Here is a 22,780-nt window from a genome sequence, read left to right on the forward strand (position 1 = left end):
GGTTTCTATAGGGAGTTCTAAAATTGCTAATGTAATACACAATAATAGATGACGTCCTGACATTTTCATATAAAGATACTTATTGTATATAAGTATTATAACCTCTTTTTCTTCGTGATTATTTCAAGTGTGCTGTTGTTCGTTTTATATAAGTAATAAACCAGGAAGAATTAAAGCTTAAAACCTCAAAGCTGTTCCAATTGGTTATGTAAAGATAAATAAATCTACGACGCGACACATATTTGGCAAGTTCCATATCCATTGCTCTTTCAAATATTCCACGGTAAGTAAAAAAAATAAAAATAAACAGTTATGCTCTCAGTACTAGTGGTGACGAAGTAGTAGTTTTTATGTCTAATCATAAAATAATAAAACACATAAGACTCTAAGCCATTAAGTCAACAGTAAAAAACTACAATAAGTTCACTAATATAGAAGTGACTAAATGCAAATTTAAGGGGGGGGGGCGAATATCTAAAAATAAGGAATCATTCTTTGCGTATTGTGAGGTGATAATTTTGGTCCGGGCGTGATAAAATCCAATAAAGCCCGAAGGGCTTTTGATAGATTTTATTTTGCCCCGACCGAATTTATCGCCTCATAGTATTTAAAGAATAATTCTTTATTTCTTATATTTATATAATTTTAAGCCATCGTACAATTAAATATTTATATATGAGTAAACAAACCCCGCTGGCGCCATTTGGCGACATTTGATGGTATGGTTTATAAAGTACAAAATCGATACGTAGTGTTATCACAGGCAAAGACACTGAAAAATGTAAATATTTATTTATTTTTGAGGGTGTAAAACTACACCAGCAAAAATCTTTATTTTCGGCATTATGTAAAAACGCCAACTTTATCATTTGCGAAGCTAAATAACCTTCCAATAAAGTTTTTTACGGGCCATTTCAATTAATGAAAACTCAATGGGATTGTCTTAAAAACTGACAACTAGAAATATCATTAAACGGCTGGTCTTCATGTTGATTGAATATAAATTGTATTTGTATTAATGTAAAATAAAACCAATATATTGTTTTTGTTTTTTCATCAACTACATTTGGTCATTTGAAGAAGACTTTTAACATTGAATGACTTTTTGACAGTCTTCTTTTATGTTATCTCTTAAAATTCACTTTATTAAAAGAAGAACTTAAAATGCAAGTATCCATGTCTTACCCTACCCCCTACCTCAAGGTCCAGAATAAAAACCTTCCACAGGGCATTTATATGAAATAAAAAATGTGTATATCTTACTTAAGGGGATTTAGACACGACTTGAGCTCAACATTTTGTATTTTGTTTTCTATTTTTAATGTTGGGAATGGTAACAATGATCTATTTAATGCTTCGTCAACCTTTGAGAGTCAAATATTGAGTAATAAGCAAAATACAAAGTTAGATTTTTTGTTGTTTCGTGAACAAAGCTCTAGTCTTGTAATTTTTTCCATTTATGTTGTACTAGTAGTGTTGTTGATATCACTTATAAACACATTGACATTAGTTTATCTTGTTTGCCAAGAGTCATTGTGTCAAAATAAACGGCCATTCCTTATTTATCGAGCTTTGTTTACATAACAATGAATTCTTACCTCTGTATCTCTCTTATTATTTAAATAAATGCAAGGGTGTGAGTGTATACAAATCAAATAACGTACGCTAGCGCATTATAGAAATTTGTTTTCCACGGTTGCAGTTATGAGACCACATGTTCCTCATAAATGAAGAATGCACCCTTATTATGCATATTAAATGAACACAAATTCTTACCACCTACTGAAACAGAACAACATTACATGTAACGTTATATGACCATGTTATCTCCGCCCTAGAGCCAATACCCCTACCCTGGTGAATATGAAATTTACTATTTACGGATCCTATAGGGAAAATGCTTCCTGGTCTACAAAGCTATAATATTTTTTAATGTGCAATAGAAGGGGAAACGATTTTTGACAAATCTGGCCTTGTCCATGAAATTTAGATTGTATGTTCCTTATGCCTCATTAATGCATCATACCACAATTTAAAGTAGTTTTAAAAAAATGTTTAAATTGTAAATGCACGGAGGAAAACAAATTACAAAAATCACACAAATGACCTAGATAAACCTAATTACCAAAGATTTGGATAAAATAACATTCGAAAACATGTTTTAATTGATATCTGACTCGTTCGTTAGCATTTGTTACTATAAACGATAATCAGCCAAAACGCCCCGTAATAGATAAAAAAGGTATGCAAAAATATCTGGTAAGGAACAAATAGATAGATAAAACAAACCCAAATATTGGAAACATGATCGATTACTATTTGTTCATCTCTTTTTAATTAAGATCTACGATCTAGATACAGAGGCAAAAGGTCTTTATATGTTGATACGTTTAATATTCACAATAATATCATGATTTTTTTTATCTATTTGCTTAATTATTAATTTTTGTACGTAAAAAAAATCTTTTGGTAACAATTAAAGAACTCTTTCTGAGAGGATTATAGGGAGGGCACTGCCCGGATAAATAAATGATTCACTTCAACTAAAAACTTAGTTTATAATCTTAACTTTATTTTCAGATTACAAAATTACGCTCCAAGGATATGACACAAAAGGAATTAATATTCTTTTTATATTACCGTTAAACGACATGGTTGTGACATCGTAATTAATTTTGGCAGTTTAAAAGACCAACTATTCCATGGTGACCCTATTTTAACATGAACAAGCGAATACAAGAGGGATAAGGTTACAATATGTATTTACAAAATGTTGTCGTTCAGAAAGAAATTTTGAAAGATGCATGAATGCAAATACCTCGATGAAATTCTGATAATCTTTGCGTACTAACTGATCTTGTATTTACAATCATTTTCTATACATACTTGGGCTTACTTCATCTGATTGCTCAAAACTGATTGTCCAAACAAGGAAGCATACAGTCTAACTACTTACTAACACTATCAAATGGCAATACTTCAACCTAATCAATAACCGTTTATGTAAAGAAAACGGTATTAGAAAAACTTTCCAAACATAGACATTTTAAAGAGTAATGAGATAATAGATTAACTTTTTCTTTCTAGCATTGGTAAACTTTGACGTGTGATTTAAGATACTCGAGCATGCAGTTCATTATCCGTTTATCTTTTCCTGTCAATATCCCTGGAAGGAGTTTGAAATGTGATGAAAAATAATGGCTATCATACCAAAGGTGAAACATTTTAAATATTGGTGCACTTTTTTCTATTTTATGTGTAATTCATTTATGTTTAGAGAAAGTCCATGCTTTCAAAATGTGATCGTTTTAGTTCTCGGTAAGAGAGGTAAGAGGAGATGTTTTTATTTTACTATATAAAAAGAATCAAAAGTTTGATTTACGTTTATAAATTAAACATTCTCTGAAACACATTATTTTCGCTATTGTAGATCTGACAGTGCCATGTTTCAATTTTAGTTTGAACTCAAATGAAAAAAAAAAGAATCCTTAATTGACGGGGTCACATAAAATTGTTTTTTTTTTTACTTTTATTCAAACGTGGTTTGGTTATGTCATTAACGTATCAAATTCGATTACTAGACAAATGAAAATGTTTCGGTAATATTTTGCTTTATATCATTCATTTTCTCTAAATTGCTTCAATTTACTGATCAAAAAAATTCTCGAACATGGTACCGTCCGCGTGGCCGGCGCATATCGACCGATAGGCGATAGACGGAAGATGGTAGACGGTCGTCCATCAGCCGATTTGTCTAAATCGCCCGATTGACCAGTCGACAATTGGTCGATTTCGGTCGTCAATCGGTGTGCATGTTTGCTGGCCGCCATTTACAAACTTCCAAAGGCCTAAATGTTGACCAACCCTCAACAGATATAATAAACTGTCAGCCGATGGTTGGAATATGATCGAGGGTTGCTCGAAGGACTATTCAACGACTCTTTCAATTGAAGAAATTTGCCCCGACCTTGAAAAATATTTATAACTTGGCCGGACGGACACAAGATAACGGCTGATGAACTGCCAACTGTCACCTGTGAAAATTCACTTTTGCGTCCACATCCGTCGGCCATTGGTCGAATTTGGAAAAGTGACTGGGGAATGATACTAATAGTCTTAAAAGTTTGATGTTTAAACATTGTTTAAGAGAGTAGAAGAGCGCATGTTGAGCTTTAAACAATATAAAGATTTTGATATTTTGATATTATACCCAAAAAAAAAATCCAGTGCTCAAAACGTTTTTGAATAGCAATTTTCAGTACTCATTCAAATGTACTATAAAGATGGACAAACGTATATTACTGTTTAAATATGTTCATTTCAACAAACAGGAAATAGGATTAAATCGCACTTTTAGATTTCGTCAAGGGTATATACTACCAATTCGAGTTTCCGTACCTTTGGTCAATGTTGACATGGCCCTTTAAAAACTTTCAATAAATCCAAAGAACTTGTCACATTTCATTTATCAAGCTTTGTCTCTATTATTTAAAATGGAATATGTTAGTTTGTTGAACATGAGTTTGGCTTCAAAGTAATTCCTTTTTGTTGCATTTTTAAGACTATAAAAAATCAAGAAGTCCCAGGGATTCTTCGTTTAAATAAGCGTATTATATTTTTACACATGTACTTAAAATATAAGTGAAACTAGACACGATCTCGTTGCGAGCAACGAGTGGGTCTTCAGTCCGATTTTTAAGTAAATAAGATTAAAACATTCACTTAAAGACAAAATTGTTATTCTATGCAAAAGTTAGGGAACAAAATTTCGGCACCCGGGGCTTGAACTACTAAGACTCTCGCTTCAGGACTTTGATGCCTAATATCTCGAGGAAGCGTTGATCAATTCCAAAACAAATTACATATTCTGAATCAGTGAAAGAGTCACTATCAAATGTTAAAATTTCCAAAAAAAAAATTAAAACATAAAAAAGGCAAAAATTCAATTTTCAAATATCCTTCTGGTGACAACCGAGAGTGACGGTGGAAATTTTCTTGACCAGAAAAACGGTAGATGTATCATCTCTGAAAATTTAAGCCCTTTTTTTCTCTTTTTTGAGAAAACTGACAGACAAAATTGACTTTTTAAAATCGTAAACAGACGATAACATCCGACTGGAAGTAAATCTAAAAAAAAAATTATCACGGCAGTACAAATTTAGCGAGGCATAATCACTGAAAGTTTCAGGGAAATCAAAAGATCCATCTCTGAGAAGTCGCCTACACAAAATTTGTAAGGAAAAGAAAGAATGATAAAAAGAAAAGTGAAAAAGAAACAATGGAAAAATAGAAGGGTTTTCCGCTGAAGACGGAAGACCCTAATAAAATTGCTTCAGTTTGTAAAGCGGGGGCCTCAATTAAACACCAAGGATGTACACAACCGAAACAATTATCACATAAAATATTAAATAATACTGTAATTATATTTGTGTTTTGATATTCAGTATGTGTAAGAATCGTTTTGAAATTATTTTCCTGTTAAGCTTCAATAAGATAAGAAAGCTTGACAATAACTAACAGTATGTGTATGTGAGGGGCCAGCCCCCTTTTCTTGATATCAAATAAAAGGTCTTTTAAATTTCAACTCATTTTGTTCAACAAGTGTTTAGGGGCCGATCCCTTATCTTCTTATAGGGGCCGTTTAACGAAATTTTGAAGATTGCAAATTATTAAGTACGTCATTTTGAGCATTATTTTTTTCTATACTGCATGTCAAAATATTTTTCCTTTCTGAAATATAGGTGATCAAAATTCTCGACTTCTGGCCCTAACCCCCCCCCCCCCCCCCCTAAATACGTAAAACATGATATAATGATTACAATGCTTGCAAAAATAATTGTAAGATAAACATATTAGCTTCTATTAATTTTCACAAAATATCCCTCGGTAAAGGGCTACAGATGAAAGATTTAGAGCCCTTTAGTCCCCTAATTTTAGGGGCCAGCCCCCTTTTCTTGATATTCAATGAAAGGTCTTGTAAATATAAACTTTTTTTTTACATTAGATGTGTTAACAAAATGTTTTTCAGAAAAGAGATAAACAAAGAAAACCATGACAAATTACGACGTTTTTTTAGTCTAAACTTTCTGGACCAGGCGTATTTATAATAATTGAGCATAACAATTATGAATGCCAAACAGCACATCTACAATCTCTTGTCTACAATCCCTGAAAGTTTGAACTCAATATCTTTTACCGTTTAGGAGGGGATCCCTGGACAAGCCGACCCTCTGAAAATCGCTTAAACGTCATTATCTTAAGAACGAAAGTGACGTCATCAAAATTTTAAAAAAAAATATGCCGTCTCCGAGAAATCACCTGCACAAAAATGCGTAAGAAAAAAACAAGAATAAATAATAATAGGGAAAAAAAACAAAGCAATAACAATAAGGTCTTCCGTTGGAAACGGAAGACCTTAATAAAAGGCATTGCAAGCATTTTATTTGTATTTTGAACCTTAGGATATCAACTTAATTTAGTTTATCTCGAAATTGGAGCGCCTATTGAAAACCCTCGTAAATTACCTCCATTTCGTAAACATACATAATCGATGTTTCAATAATGTTCTTCTTGAATACAATTGCTACTGATTTGTTATCTGACATTGTAAATAAAAGAGGCATACTTCAATTTGACGAGATATATCCGACAATATCCTTCGTATCTAAGTGCATAAAGTTCGATAAGATAGCTGATCTTAACCCATCCGACAGTTCAATACAGCACTGGAACATAAATTCTGCAATTATTAGTAGTGGATGAACCACAATTCCTGTGAGACAATTTTGTGTAGGAAATTTTAAATAAAAGTAAGATTAAAAGAGGTTTCATCTTTCATTACTTTTTCACGGTCAACATTAAAAAATATTAGTTTGACATGTATTAAGTTTAGGGGATCAGCAAATGGATAGGTCAATTTGGTATTGTGAAAATAGCCTGGCGTCTGATTGCCTATTTGCTACAGTTATTTTTCATTATTTGCAAAAACATAGCTGCGGTGAGTTTGTGCAGCATGAGAAAAAATAAAAGAGTTTATTGGTAAAAAAAAACCCACAACAAAACAAAACAAATCAGAACATCGTATTTGCTTTCTAGTAAGAAAAAGTTTACACTATGATTGGTCAAGGCGTGTGGTAGGTGTAAGTTTTGATCTTTTTATTGTATACTAGAATGCTTTCGACTTGCTCACAAAATACATGTATTTTACAGAAAGCATCGTCGATTTCAAGGATCACTCAATATAGTAATTCAATCGCCGTTGTTCTTACAAAACGTGAAAAACAGTTTTCTAATTCTCTCTACTGTCCAGCGATGTTGTAGTTTCTTATGAGGTATCTTTGTTCTGAAACTATAAACATGTTTAAGGCTAAATAACTTCAAAATATAATAATAAGCAAAATGAGCAAAACAGTGAGAAACAGTGAGAAACAGAGAGAGAGAGAGAGAGAGAGAGAGAGAGAGAGAGAGAGAGAGAGAGAGAGAGAGAGAGAGAGAGATCCAACACCGTAATTTTACACAAGTTTTGGTTGACTGTCCGGTTTACGAATATCCTGAAAATTTGCCAGCCTATAGTAAGTAAAACGTAACATATTATCAAATATATTTAGATTCTTATATAATTTGAATAGGAACCATTTTAGAAATTCACTAATTTTGTTTAATCTTGTATGATCAAAACTATGATCAACATTAAATTATTTGTCTTTATAGCAATGTCATTGTTCTCATTATATTATGATAGATATGAGATATATAACCTGTACTGACCATGTATGATCGACGTCTTTATATCGTCTTCTCTTTGCCAGCAAAAACAGGAAAGTCAAAACTCCTGCTATTAACATTAAACTCATCAAAATAGCCATCAGTTTCCCTGTATTCAGTGTACAAGAGAACTGGTTTACGAGGTCTTGGCAATCGAACAGTGAGGAGCACGGATGGTCGACACACTCATCAGTATCTGTTAAAGAGGTATTCAGTTAAATTAAAAATATTGAGTTTTAGGCTAAAAGTGTTAAGAGCAATATCAATTTTATTTATGCACGCAATAGAGTTGCCCGAGGCCAACGGCCGAGGGCAATAGATCATACTGTGCTGTTCCCTGCACCAAGGGAAAAAAATTCGGGTCTATTGACTGTTCAGGCATTAAATAATTGTTTTATTACCTAATTCTGCGCTTAGTATTTTGCGTTTACAATTATAAATTACAGAAGGTTTTCACACCATGAAGATTAATTGTAAGAAAAATAGTAAAATAAACACAATAAAGTTATATTTTAATCTTGTTGACATTTCAATTTTCCAAAATACGTTGCCGGTCCAATGGATCGCAGTCTATTGACCAGCGGTCCAATAGATCACAGTCTATTGACCGGCGGTCTAATAGATCGCAGTCTATTGACCGGCAGTTCAATTGATCACTTTCAAATCTGAATACACATACAAAATAGACGAAAATATTTAATTTATAATAATACAACAAAATCCCTTTGATTAGGTATAGATATTGTTTATATCATTTAAAAAATAGAATTGAGAACAGTCTGATAGAATGTAACTGTATTTAAAATCAATTTCGGTGATGACAATAAAATATGTATATGATAAACAAATATGGTTACTTATTGCGACTATTAAGTGGTATCATTCTACTAGGCATTGAATGGATACTGTAATTCCTATGACACAACAGGCCTTGCAGACAAATTGATGATTTAGCATAATATAGAGTACCGATCAGACCCGACCTAACACCAGAGTAAACCCCATCTAAATCCCAGGTTTACTTTCTGGATTTACTTTGGGTTTACTTTTTGAAAATTTGGGTCCACTCGGGGTTTACTTTGGGTTAACTTGGGGTTTACTATGGATTTACTCGAGAATTGCTTTTGGAATCGACTATACGCACTAAAGTGTGAAGCAGACCTGTATATTATCTTATCATCCTTCTGCCTGTGAGTCTTGCCCCTTGTATATTCCGAATACACATGTAGCGTCTGCTTTCAGGGTATACTACTCATCGACTCTCTGTGTCCACTCTTTGTCCACTTTGGGTTTACTTGGGGTTTACTCTGGGACCATTCTAGTAAACCCAGAGTAAACCCAGAAAGTAAACCCAGGGTTTAGTTGTGGTTTACTTTCTGTTAGGTTGGGTCTGTTCGGTACTGTACATGACAATATATAAATTGTAAGATAATTAACATACATGTAATAAAGCATAATACAATTATTCATTTACTTGTACACCTATCATTAACACAATATTTAAATATATATTTACCCCTCTGACATTGATATCCGCTGTATCCTGCCATACAGGTACAATTGTACTGATTGACAAGGTCATTACACGTCCCTTGATTCTGACAGGGGCTACTGGCACACTCGTCAATGTCTATAAATTACATGTAAAACATACAAAAATTGTATGGTATAAGTTAATGTATCAATTTGTCAGCAGTTTGTATCGACGTTTTAAAATGTATGTAAAATAAAGTTAACTGACATCTTTAATTTTCAACGATTGTACCTTTATTATTTTGTAGTCAAAATGATCATCTTACTTGCCCATCACAGGGTGATGTAAGAAGGTCAACCTTATGCACATACTTTTGTTGCAAAGTTGTTACTTATTAATCATTTTCACATTTTACACAGAATTATTTTTTGGAACTTAATTATGCTAAACACGTCATTTTATAATCAAGGTTTTCATTTAATGTTTTGTGTTCATGATGAATGAGGAGGATATATATATATATATATATATATATATATATATATATATATATATATATATATATATATATATATATATATATATATATATATATACAGGGTCTCTTATGATTTGCAACGAGTTTTGATGGGTTTTTTTAATCCCCGATCCTTGGCGAGGGGATAGAAAACATACAACGAGTTAGATAAAAATGATATACCATCGCAAATCATGAGAGATTTTTTTATCATATGTTTTACTACGTTTTTGTTAAACCCATATCTTTTTTATCTAAATAATAATTTTGAGTCGCACAATACATATACTAAAAGACGTTAACAAAGTTACGCACGGAAAAAGTTCTTTCAAGATTAACAAACAAACATTCCTTTTTGAACATGCTTTTATCGATTCATAAAAAAATATTAAACGACGTTAAATGTTTCACATTTAAAAGTTAAACGTTTCAGTTTTCAATGGTTTCCTTACTATAGCATTCTACGTCACTCATCCGCCTACAGCTACAAAATGTTTATTTATGACGTCACTGGCGTAAGAACACACAGTGGAATATTTAACGAGGCCGAGTACAGAACGAGTACGCACGCTTTCGCGCAGCGTTTTATTTGTATTGTGACGTCATCTTTTTGCTTTGTTGACGCCATGGCGTGATAGTTTCAACTGCAGATATTCAGCAAAATTTGTTGAAAGTAGCTCGTTTGATGCGTAAAATTGATATTATATTTTGGAATAAACATAAATGTCTCGAAGTATAAGCTATATCTGGGCTCGGGATGAAAACGTGAAGAGGGTTCAGCAAGCCTAGCCCTCTGTCACGTTTTCTTAACCAGCATAAAGATAGCTTAATTCATATATTTCAAAACAGTAACCATGTATTTTATTTTAATGACCTTTCATGTGTGATATTATATATTTATTTATTACTAAAATATGTCTGAATGTTTTGATAATACTATAAAGATCATTTTCGTCTTTGTCAAATAAAAAATAGCCATTATCTGACAAACTGGGAATTTGGGCATACAAAAAACAACTTTGATAAGACCCCTGGAACAAACCAGGAGGTAAAAGGTTTTCTTTATTTGACCATTTGATGCCTTTTAGCAATAACTTTAATATGTAGAACAGAAAAGGAAATCCTTAGGGCAGCAATTTAAGAAAATTGTAAAAAATGTGCAAAATTGATACATTTCAAGCAAAATCCCATAGGGTCCTATGTTGAAAATTAACAAACTTTGAGATGACCTCTTTAACAAACGGTGTGGTAAATGTCTTATTTGTTATCTTAAAATAATAATTATATCAGTAGGAATTCATGTAAAAAATTTCATTCAAAAATCTAGGGCAGAACAAATTCGACCCGGCCTCGTTAAAAGTTATCCCATGAGTGATATCCACCGTATTTTGAGATAAACATGTAATAAAACCATTTTATAATTCGGATACATTTATATTTGATCGGCATACATTTTTGATTAAAGTGTATTCAATTATATCTACATTTTTTTTCGCATTCCAAAAGCCTTCGTACATTTGTTTTTACCTGTTTGACATATCCGCCCATTAAAACCAGGAGAACAGAAGCAGTAAAACATGTTGACACCATCCCCGCATGTACCGCCATGTTGACAAGGGTGGCTAGCACACTCGTCTATCTCTGAGTTAAAAAAAAATGACATGTAAACAAAGAAAATAGTTCTGAAATTCAGATAATGATGATGACATTAACATTTCGTAGAATTGATTTTTAAAAAGAAAAGTATATCATACCAATGAATTTGTACATTTAAAGCTAATTTATGAAAGCTTGTGATTATGATAAGGAAATACACATCGTATTGAATTTTGAATACATGTTTGTCTGAATTTTAAACATGCTACATTTAAAGTAAAATTTAAGGTGATATCAAATGCAGACCAAATTATGTGTAAATAAACTATAAAAAATTAATCTGAAAATTATGTTGGCACAAAATTTTTTTTTTTATCTAACCTACATGTATATGTGAATAACTAGTATATCGACAAAATATAGAAATGTTTAGCTTACTGTTAGGTTTCTTTTTTCATTTTAAAAATCAACATGAAATCTTCACATACCAGTTTGACAGAGGTTTCCAGTGTATCCCGGTACACAGTTACACACATAGTTCTGTGTTATTCCTTGTCTTATACACGATCCTCCATTCTCACACGGAGAACTGTCGCATGGACTAATATCTGAAAAAAAATATGAATGAAAAAACGATAGCAACAAACCGTGAACCATCTCAAAAATCCATAAAACGAAACACAAACACAAAGCAGTAAACCACGGACCTCCAAATAGACAGAGGCAGGATCAGATACCTAGGAGGAGCGAGCATCGTAATTCTTGTAACTGGTATCCACACAAGAATATAAATGTTTCAGAACATCATGTATAATTATTTTACAGGCGATGGGGAATAAAGTCACTCATTCAATTGTCCGACCTCCTACCGGCTTTGAAATTATTTGACATGCCTATATCATACTTTGTCTATATATGGTGTCCACGTACCTTTTACAATTATCTTTATACATCTTGATTCGCTGGTTTTTCTGTTTAACAAATTGATTGTATACTATTTTAATCAAAAACAGAAAATTAAAAATATAGTATAAAATACACGTTCTGTGGTACGTCGTATTAGAAAATAATGTTTAAACTTTCATTCCTTCGGTATTTCAACTTAAAATCAACTAGACAAGCGAAAAAGAAAATTTATAAAAGTTTATACCCCAAAACATCCTCAGCAAGAGCACACAAAATATGGGACCCCACTTGGTTCCGTTGTGGCGTCCACATCGATCTGACAAACATCGTTTTATTACGTGAAGGATCAACTTGAAGAGGTGTATACGTCATACCCGCTGGAGTTGTCAAGCCAATTCCCGTGATGCTATGCATGGTCAAGTAAGCAATGATATTACAAAAATAATAATATCACACAAATGAATTACATGTATGAACCTTTAAAATTTAAAATAAAATGTCCAGTTATTAGATATTGTAAATCATCCATCAATCATTGTAACATAAAATTTCAGTGTGAATTATCTAACATTTGATGCAGAAAAATTATTTAAAATTTTTAAATTGTCCATGACAATGCAGATATGAAAAAAACATACACAATTTAATATGATCATTTTTAGGTAAAAATCATATACATTATTTACCGTCTGCTACCAAAAACATAAAAGGATATATTCAAAGCTTTCAGAATATCTACATGGACAGTGAATCCTTGTGCCAATGTAGGGCTAACGAAAACAGGTTTGTCGCTACAATTTACTGTTAGTGGAGGTGTCTTCACAAGAAACTGTAAAGTAGATAATAAAGAAAGAAATGTCAACAATCAATCAATACCTTTAATCTTGTTTTAAGATTTATTAATGAAATTCAACGAGATTAAAAGGATTGCTGGAACTTTTTTGAAGTGTTTAAGAACCATTTTTTGTGTTTTATTGATCGATCGATGTATCTAAACTTTGCTTAAATTAAGTTTGCATTTAGAATGCATTAAATTTCTTAATGACCTAAACCCCTTAGGCGAAGGTAATCATACATGATAACATTCAAATTATTCAGAGCAAAGGAACTCGTTTACCTGTAAGGTTACAGTTGAGAGAGGACTGGAGGTAGAATAGACATGACCCGCGATAGATATATTGGATTTAGGAAAATCTTCCACTGTTACTGCAACAGCGAAGGTTCCGTTGGCTGTGTGCGTTGCTGGAAACCTTATTGTACATGTGCCCTACAATATTATAACGAAAATTTAAACTATATTCATGGATCTGTATGTTATTATTTTCATTTGATAAGAAATAAAAAAAAAATAATTAAAATGGGGAATTGCAGTTTGTTATGAAGTGTGATTTTGATTCCAATTGAAGCGAAGTTATAATCAAAATCGAAAATATCCCTTCGGTTCCCGGTGGTAGTATTGTGCTGACTGACTTCCGGTTTCATGTACGCATCCCATTCGATCCTCAGCTGATCACGTGATACCCGAAGGGTATATAAGCTTAGAAAGTCCGTAAGATGGGAGGGTCTGTGTTTGGCGGCCTAAACATCAACACGTTGAAGCCAGAAAACAAAGGTTGGTAAGATTGACCTGTCTATGGTCTTACGTGCCTGTAATGGGCTTTCGAGACTCTATATGTGTATATTTGAATAAATAAATATGGAGTTTGTTGACTGTGGTTACTACGTGACAGTCCCGGAATGGCGGGTTCCCTCCTGTCTCCCAGCAGCGCATTCGCAATCGTCATTTATAGTGCATGCGCCACAGAGAACCGGGAGATAATACTTGTACAAATTTCATAGTAAAATCTGTGATTGAGGAAATAGATTATTTAATTACTCTTTGATTTGCGCAAGAGTAGCCGAATCCCATATCGAACTCCGAAATCGTTACATAATTAATATACTCATTCGTAAAGTTTTGCTTCCTCAACATTTTGCCCAAGTACCTTCGTCTACCAGTAAAACAGTTGTCAAGTTTCTCTGCTTAACCCCCTTTCCTTAATCGCTTCATGTTACAATACACAACCAAATACCGAAAACCTACAGGGGTTGTGCATTGCAGACATGAAAAGTACCTTGGAGATAATATTGAATCAAAGCACTGAAGTGCAAGAGGAAGTTGATTTTATCGATGATTATACATTTTAAAATCAACGATATGTTATTTTGCATGGCGAGTAGTTTCTATAGGTATTTGAATTAAGCAAATTTTTAAAATATGAATTCTCTGACAAGAATTTCGTGAAAACCCCTGATGAATCATGTTGTGTAATATTTAAAGAATTTTAAAATTCCACGTACGATCTACGTATCAGTAATTAAAATATTTCTAGGAAATTGTAAGGACTCAAAGGAATATTAAACTTTTGTCTTGTCCAACTAGACGCTTGGCTTTCTCCTTTAATATACTTGTTGGAGATTTATTGAGTCAGCCGAACGCCTGGTTAAACAAGACTACATTTAACTCTGGCGTAGGAATACATACTACTTCAAAAATATTTAATATCTTCGTACTATTTAACAACATGGTATTTTTTTATTTTTGAAAAAAAAACCAATACTTTAGAATGCATTACACCGAATTTATAGATTATTTTCAAGAACTAAGTGTTGTCAGCGCTGTTGATTTGTGCTTAGGTCCAAACACTGTTTCACTTCTGTTTTGACTGAAAAACTGCATAGGAGAGTTGATTGAAATAAAATCCCTAAAATTGTGCAAGAAACCAAAAACTTCAGAATAAATAAAAGATGTCATTTTCTTATCATAAATCTCTCTAAGAAATGTATTTTCGTGTTAATTTTTCTTGGTACAAAAAGGAAGGTATGAAAGAAGACATCGATCTGAAAGGTGTTGCCATAAATTTATTTTATTAGCTTTCACATATGTGCATTTATTTTTAAAGTGAACAAACATGATGGAAACGACAACTTGCAATAGTCAATTCAAAATGCAGAAAATTATGGCACTTGTTCAATTTAAGTTGTCACTTTATCACTTCTAATAGATTTTAGTTTTCTCTTGATTACTTTCTTCTTTCGAAGAAAACGCATTAGATTACTTAACATTTTTTTTCTCTCTAAAACCTATTAATGTATCAATAATATGATTACTTCTTGTAAATATAGTTAATAAGAACTTAACGTACACTATCAATTGTAGCGTTAGGCAGTGCATCACAGATAGACACACACTCCGGACCACTTGACCATCGACATCTTACATCATCACCATCAGCATCAACAACCGGGATAAGAATCTCATTTCGACAACCATATTGCATTCTGTATTAAAATAATTCAATTCTAAGATTGATTCGAGTCTGTTGAATATTTACTTAGTAAGGAGAGAGAGAGAGAGAGAGAGAGAGAGAGAGAGAGAGAGAGAGAGAGAGAGAGAGAGAGAGAATTGGTTTTAAATAGTTCAAATATACTGACCGTTGACACAGCAAACAGAAATACTAACAGTATGATAAACACATGGATCAAGGGAAGTGTAATCGTTAGAAAATTACTAAGACACTAAATTGAATAATGTTATCAGAACCTGTAAGATGGCTTGCCGGTTGTGACAGGGCTGGTGTTTGGCTGACTCGTGTCATTTCTTCTTGCTAGGTTTACAACAGTTCCTATGGACCAGCGCCCTGGGGAACCATAACTAAGAGTCACCCAATCACCTCCTGTAAATCTTTTTAAGGTATAAGTAAAAAATTTAAAAATAAGATATATTCACTGTATGTTTCTTTGATTATAATTTTCTGTATAAATGGTCTTATCATTTTAGCTTGTCACTTACTCTACATTAAAAGGACCAATCCCCGGAAAAGTATAAGTAAATGTTTTCTCTCCTTGCTCCCAATTCTCTAACTGACTGGCACCAGTACATATATAGTTTACGTTAGCGATGTTTACAGTTGAACCACAACCACTTGTGCATTGCCAATAAGAAATGTTCATTCTAGTCACCAGTTGTCCAATTTTTGATGCTGTACATCCTGGTCCTTGACCGTATGCCCATCCAAGTTTAAACGAAAATTGTACCTGATGGCAATGACAATAAAGTAAAGTAAAGTGCGTTGAATTAATTTTTACATGTAGTAGCTTGGTTAACCTGTTCTACCTTATATATACATTAATGACATTTACATGCATATCTAAACATTTTAAGAAGTTCACACAAATCTGTCATACACAGGATATACCTCATTGCCATTGCCAGTGGGTTTCCAACTTATTGTCCCTCCTCTAAAGTGACTTGCGTTTACAAAAGTGAATAGAATGAGAAAAATACAAAAACATTTTATGTCAGCCTCCAACATCTTTCATGTATTTTTTCCTGACTATGAAATTTTCGTAAAAGCGTTGGCTTTTATATTAAACAATGACGTTCTTTCGAGTTAATTAACAAGACTTTAAACTTGAATTTCTTGAGAGTAGTAAGTGTTCTGAAGAAGAAATTATTAAGGAAACACTCGTTTTTTTTTTCTTTTTTACGATATCGAATTCTGATTTCGTGTTTAGAGTACATGATGATATATCAATCTGCTTAAGACAGCACTGTATGCCAAACATATACTGATTTGAGAATTTTTAAGTTTATAGAGTTAAAACTCTTATAATTATTGTTAAAATAAGCCATTGGTTTATATATATGTTATCAAAACGACAAAATTGAGGCATAAAATTTGTAGGGCATGTTAAAATCAAAGTGAACTCAAATCCCATTTAATGCGTTACCACTTGTATCATTAACTGACGCCTTTGATGTAGAAGTAATTCTGGATTTAAGCCAAAAGTATATACGAATTCCATAAAATCAATGTGGATTTATACATGTGATGTAGACTTTTGCACTTGTAAGATTAATGATTCCTCAACTTAGATTAGCGCACTAGAGAATTGATATGATACTGATTGTTACGTATTGAAAACATGAAATAAATTCACATCATATAGATCCAAATGTTATCTATATTACAACGAAAATAAAATCCTTTCAACCTTTAGTAACTGCAAGGCCCATCAGCACTAAGAAACATTTGTAATAAAATTATTGAACCAGCAGGAGTTGTTTCTAGATATAAACTAGATGCTGTCATTAGACAGTAATACCCGCACCAAGTGTTTGCCCCGAAATAACACTGTTTTGTACCAATTTGATTAAAAATGAAGGCCACATGGAAGTTCCGGTAATACATTTAAAAATTGTAATTTTCATAACTGAAGGATGAGATCCCTTCTCATATGGTATCACACATGAGCAGCCTTTATGTGCAATTGGGGTTTAACTGTTTGCATGGGAATTTTAAGATAATCAATAACTTAACATTTCTTGTCTTACATGCACGTAGCATCAGGGGTGCCAGACACTTTTCCCACACTTTTTCTCGCAGCAACAATTTTTTTTTTAAATTTACATATATAAAAATGAATTATCATGGAGTTGGCCCCCACTTTTTTGGCGGTATGTAAAAGATTGATATTAAAATAAGGAAAAGAGGAGTGAAATTGAAGTTATATACTACGCAAGCCCCCTACAAATTAGGATTTTGAAGATTTTGGGAAAGTTTTAATTTTTTCTTTTGCTTGTCAAGATTTTTGGATGAGTCTGCCCCCCCCCCCCACCCCCACTTTCAAAAACGATGCTACGTGCCTGTCTTAGAAAGTATAATGTCTATATAATCATTACAAACAAAATTAAATTATGCACCCTCACGGCGGCGGTTGTCGGTGAAATGAAGAATAATGACCCCCGTAGAATAATGACCGGGGGTCATTTTTCGACGTAAAATAAATCTAAGCAGAAAAATGACCCCCGGTCATTATTCTACGTAGATGAATGACCCTTTTGCCTGAAGAATAAGTGTCATTTTTATAAAAATGAGCACACTCCACATGAAGAAAAGTGACCCCTGTAGAATAATGACCCCCTTGTAGATTTAAGTTTTTCAGTACATTTTTTTTTTATTATTTGTGAAATAGTCTTTACACTATTGTAATTTTATTGCTGCAGTTTACAGAAATTATAATTCATATTCAAATAAACTTAAAGTGAAAGAAGGTTTTACTTTTTTGAAAATAAAAATCCCTCCGTTATAACAAGACATTGACGTATTGTATCGGGGTATATATACATATATCTATGGTGTTCCGATAGGACCACTTCGACCTTAGTGCGAAGATGAAAAGTTGCAAAGGCAATAGTGTGAAGGCGAAGGAGCAAAATTGCGACGACGAAGCGCCAAGATGTGATGTGTATGGTGCGAAGGTGAAGGAGCGATACTACTATCGCTCCTTCCCAACTTCGCACTCTGGCCTTCGCATCTTCGCACTATCGCCTCGCCTTTTTTGATTGCATTCAGCAAGTCTCGGTCGCTTACATGGAATTTAATGCAGGCACCGTACTCGCCAAGGTTTTCCAATTAATCCAGGCTATCATTGGTACGCATGCGCTAGGCCATTGCACTTACTATGAATGTTTATTAATATTTTAATGTGTACATGTGACATATAAAAAATTATGTTTCCCAGTGCTAGGTATTCCTAATCATTATCTACTCCACACAATTTAATGTCTACCATAATGTGTACATATGCACTTCCAGACTCCTGTCACTTACCAGCCGTCTGTTTACCGTAGACGAAACATAGTAACATAATTAACTAATCGAAACCGGTATAGATTTTCCTTTCATTGCTTCAATATTTCAATTGTGTAACTCATTTATTTTCTTAGTATTAAAACTAATATAGTATTAATACTTTCTTTGTGTTTTTATTTTACAAATGTATTCCTTGGTATGAGAGGACGGGTATGGTTTAATTATACTATCAAGCGAAAAAAAAAATGAATAGTTTAAATTTAAGTAACAAAAAAATTACTATTTTAAAAATCAAAATTGGTTTTAGTTATTCAAGAATTGACAATGCCGTGTTTCAATTTTAGTTTGAATCCAAGGCATCAAAATTGGTTCATAGTTACTAGAAATGGTATGCACTTTTTAAATGAATGTTTTGTATTTGTTATCTAAACGTGGTTGAACAATATTGCCATCGATATATTGAATTAGACAAATAAAAGTAACATATCGCATATTGCTTAAATCAAAATATTTCGAAAAAGTTCGATTCTTTCTCTTTTACAAGCAATCAAAATATTTAATTGGCAGGTACGAATATTTTTAGGGTTACCTATCTTAAATGTCAATATTTATCCAAAGTTTAGGTGGATTATAGCTCTTGATGGTCTTTAGATATTTCTATACAGATTTTGCTATCTTGAATATTAACAAGTAAGTTTAGATTTCCATTGCTCAAAAAGGATTCTGAATAGCAACTTTCCATACCAATCTAAACGTACAATCAAGATGAACAAAAATAATTAACTGGTTTAACAAGCTCAAGATCATCAATTTCTGCATAAAGGAAATTGGATGAAATTACAGTGTATCATTTCTTCCAAGGTGTTCGTGTGCCAACAATGCGAGTCGTGTTACAAATCTGAACAGACATTTAAAAAACCATAAATAGAATAATAGCCTTGAAACATTTCAATCATACTGCTTATCGTTTAGATTGGAATTTGTTAGCTCGCTGAATATAATGTGGCTTTCTTCTGAGTATTGAGTAATTTGAAAATTTTCCTTCTAAAAAATTAGTTGAAATAGAGTATTGCAAAGCATACACAAAATTGATAATGGCAAGTTCTTGAGATATAACAATATATGAATGTCTTGCTCAATTTGTTTCTTTAAAATCTTTATAACAAACTAAATAATTATTTGCATGATATGTTTATCTACTCGTAGAAACTCCCTATTTTCGTTTTTAAAAATGTCAATAGAACTATCTTTAATTATGTATTATAGATTTCTTCCCATAACCACGTAAATTATTTTGTAAAAACAAAAGGAAAACACCTCTTTCTTTTTTCTATTTACTTTTTTTGGATAGAGATTAAAACCATAAAACAAATACCATCATTAAAGACAGAATTTGAGGTGATCAAATACAGACAGGGTGATCAAATCCAAGAAATCACGAAGCAATTTTAAGATATCAAGATATTCAATAATTAAATTTATTTGGATCATACGTTACCAAATTAATTCGTAGTGTTATCACAGACAAATAAACAGGGAACTGCAAAAAAAATTATAAGAATACTGTACATGTGTACATGTATTTGTCAACAAGATTAACATTTGATAAGGCAATTGTGTCTTGTTAAAAAAGGGGGAAAATACACCCCCCCCCCCCCCGCCCGGAACATTACACTGACAATGTACAGCATTATATTTTGGATACAAATTATGTGCAATAATGCTTGAATCGACCACAGAAAAGGGAAAATTGTTTTTATTTGCAAAAGTTATTATTATTATTGAATTGAGGGAACAGTAAACGGATACGTGTGTGGTTGTCTTATGCTGCATATATCATCCACGATGTTAACATAAAGGACTTTTAAATTATCGTTCGACCAATCGTTATGCAAGTCAAAGAGGCTGCAACTGACATATGCAAAATGGGGAATTTAAATCACAGAACAAAGAAAAGTGTAGGACAATGGTTTGTTTGTAGAAACATGTAGTTTGCATATGATTTAAGAGGTTGAATTTTTTATGCATTGACGGCATACGAGTGCGCGGATTTGAAAGATTGAAACATGACGGTCAAAGATACAGAAACCAGGGCCGATCGGTATGCATGGATATCATGTTGCCACAAACCGTTTACAGTCGACCGCAAGTCATACGTATTTTTAACAAGGAAGGAAAATTGAGCCAGTTATAAATTAAAATATATGGGCTAATTCAACAAATGATTCTTAGGATGTTGCGAATAAAGCATCTTTAAACTAGGTTCTATAAAAGTGCGAATCAATTGAGAAAGTTATTATAGTCCATTCAGCTTTTGAAAGTTCATTTCTCATTAAAAAAAAAAAAAAAGTATGAGCAGCTACTGAAATCAGACTGTCATTTTTCATATTAAATATTTGTCAACAGATGAAGACAATATATCTATGCAGAGGTGGTTTACAAATCCCCGTCTTTCTCTCTAGGTATTTTTTTCTGCGTGTGTGTGTGTGTTAAAAAATCTATCCCAAATCAATAATATTGATTTTGTAATACATTTATTTCCCACTTTTGCCTGTCGAGTGAAATTGAATATGATTTTGAAAAAATAACTATACAAAGGATAATTATTCACTGAAATGCTACACCACATTTTTATTTTTTGGATAGTTAAAATATCACTTCTAAACCATGATTTTGTTGTTCAAAGAAGGAATAATAATGCTGTCAATTATTTTATATGAGTTTTGTTTGTATCTTTATGAGAAAGTGGAAAATCTGTTTTGGCTGCATCTGACACACTTAAAGTTCAAAAGTTGTTGTGAGTTATATATACTTGTTGTTTCAATATTTCTAGAGTTATTAAATAACAGTTCGCCACTTCTGATATATTCTTCGACAATTCAACAATCGGAGTTGACAATGTAAAAATTAATCCTTGGAAAAGCGGTAGGTTTCGTCTAACAATTTAGAAGATGCAATTTTAATTCCTTGATCGAATTGGTTTCTATTGGATTTTGATTGCCTGTGACTGACAAGGTCATTGTGCAAACGCAGGTAAACTCGGCTGATTTGTCAGTTTACGGTAAACAGACTAGAAGCATTGATCATGAACAATCGTAATTCCTATTTTTACATATTCGGAGACAAGCTTAGCTTTTTTGTATCAGAGGTATACTAAAATTGTGCCAATCTATGCACTCCTTCAACAAGTGAGGTAACATTCCCTCGTCAATGTGCAGGCCATTGATGTCCAAGGAAACACAAAGTTCCATATTTAGGCCTAATACGGCTGAGACTTACCATAGACCTAAGCTTTCAATTTTAATCTCTACATTATATGATAAAAGTTTATGAAATGCTTATCTGATGTTTTCATTATATACGCCGAATTCATTGTGTGATTTCAAGCCATTTAATATAACAGGTGATCGATAGATTATGTACAATGCTATAAAGGGTATTTAAAAATTCCATTAATCGATTGAATATTATTTAAGATTAGAAATACATTTGAGATTGCAAAGATTTTTCCATTGAGTAAATGATAATTTGTTTTCATTATTTTAATTCTTTAGCGTTAATAGTCCCAACTGGGGGACGAATAACTCTTTTTCAGGCAGACACGTAGCATCGGGGGTGGGGGTGCACGGGAAAGGGGTCATCCTTTTCTCTCGCAGCAAACAATTCCCCCTAAATTAATGTGTGAAATTAATATAATCACGGAGACGCCCCCCCCTCCACCAAAAAAAAATTAACGGGTTAGGAATTTCACATTTGTATTCGTTTTCTTCTCTTTCTTTTTTGAATTTTGCTTGTCGAATTTTTGCTACCTGACAGTCACGCAAAATTTTACATGTACTTATTAAAAAGTAACTTTACTTTTATAAGCATCTAGATACCTTTGGG

General features: G+C 32.7%; 1 protein-coding gene across 1 annotated transcript in view; it reads right to left on the bottom strand.

The window, feature by feature from the left end:
- Positions 1-22,780, bottom strand: part of LOC105339562 (uncharacterized) — a 240,410-nt gene that overhangs the window by 41,661 nt on the left and 175,969 nt on the right. The gene's annotated exons all lie outside the window — the stretch shown is intronic.

The sequence above is a fragment of the Magallana gigas genome, chromosome 4, assembly GCF_963853765.1.
Source record: "Magallana gigas chromosome 4, xbMagGiga1.1, whole genome shotgun sequence".
Taxonomy (NCBI): domain Eukaryota; kingdom Metazoa; phylum Mollusca; class Bivalvia; order Ostreida; family Ostreidae; genus Magallana; species Magallana gigas.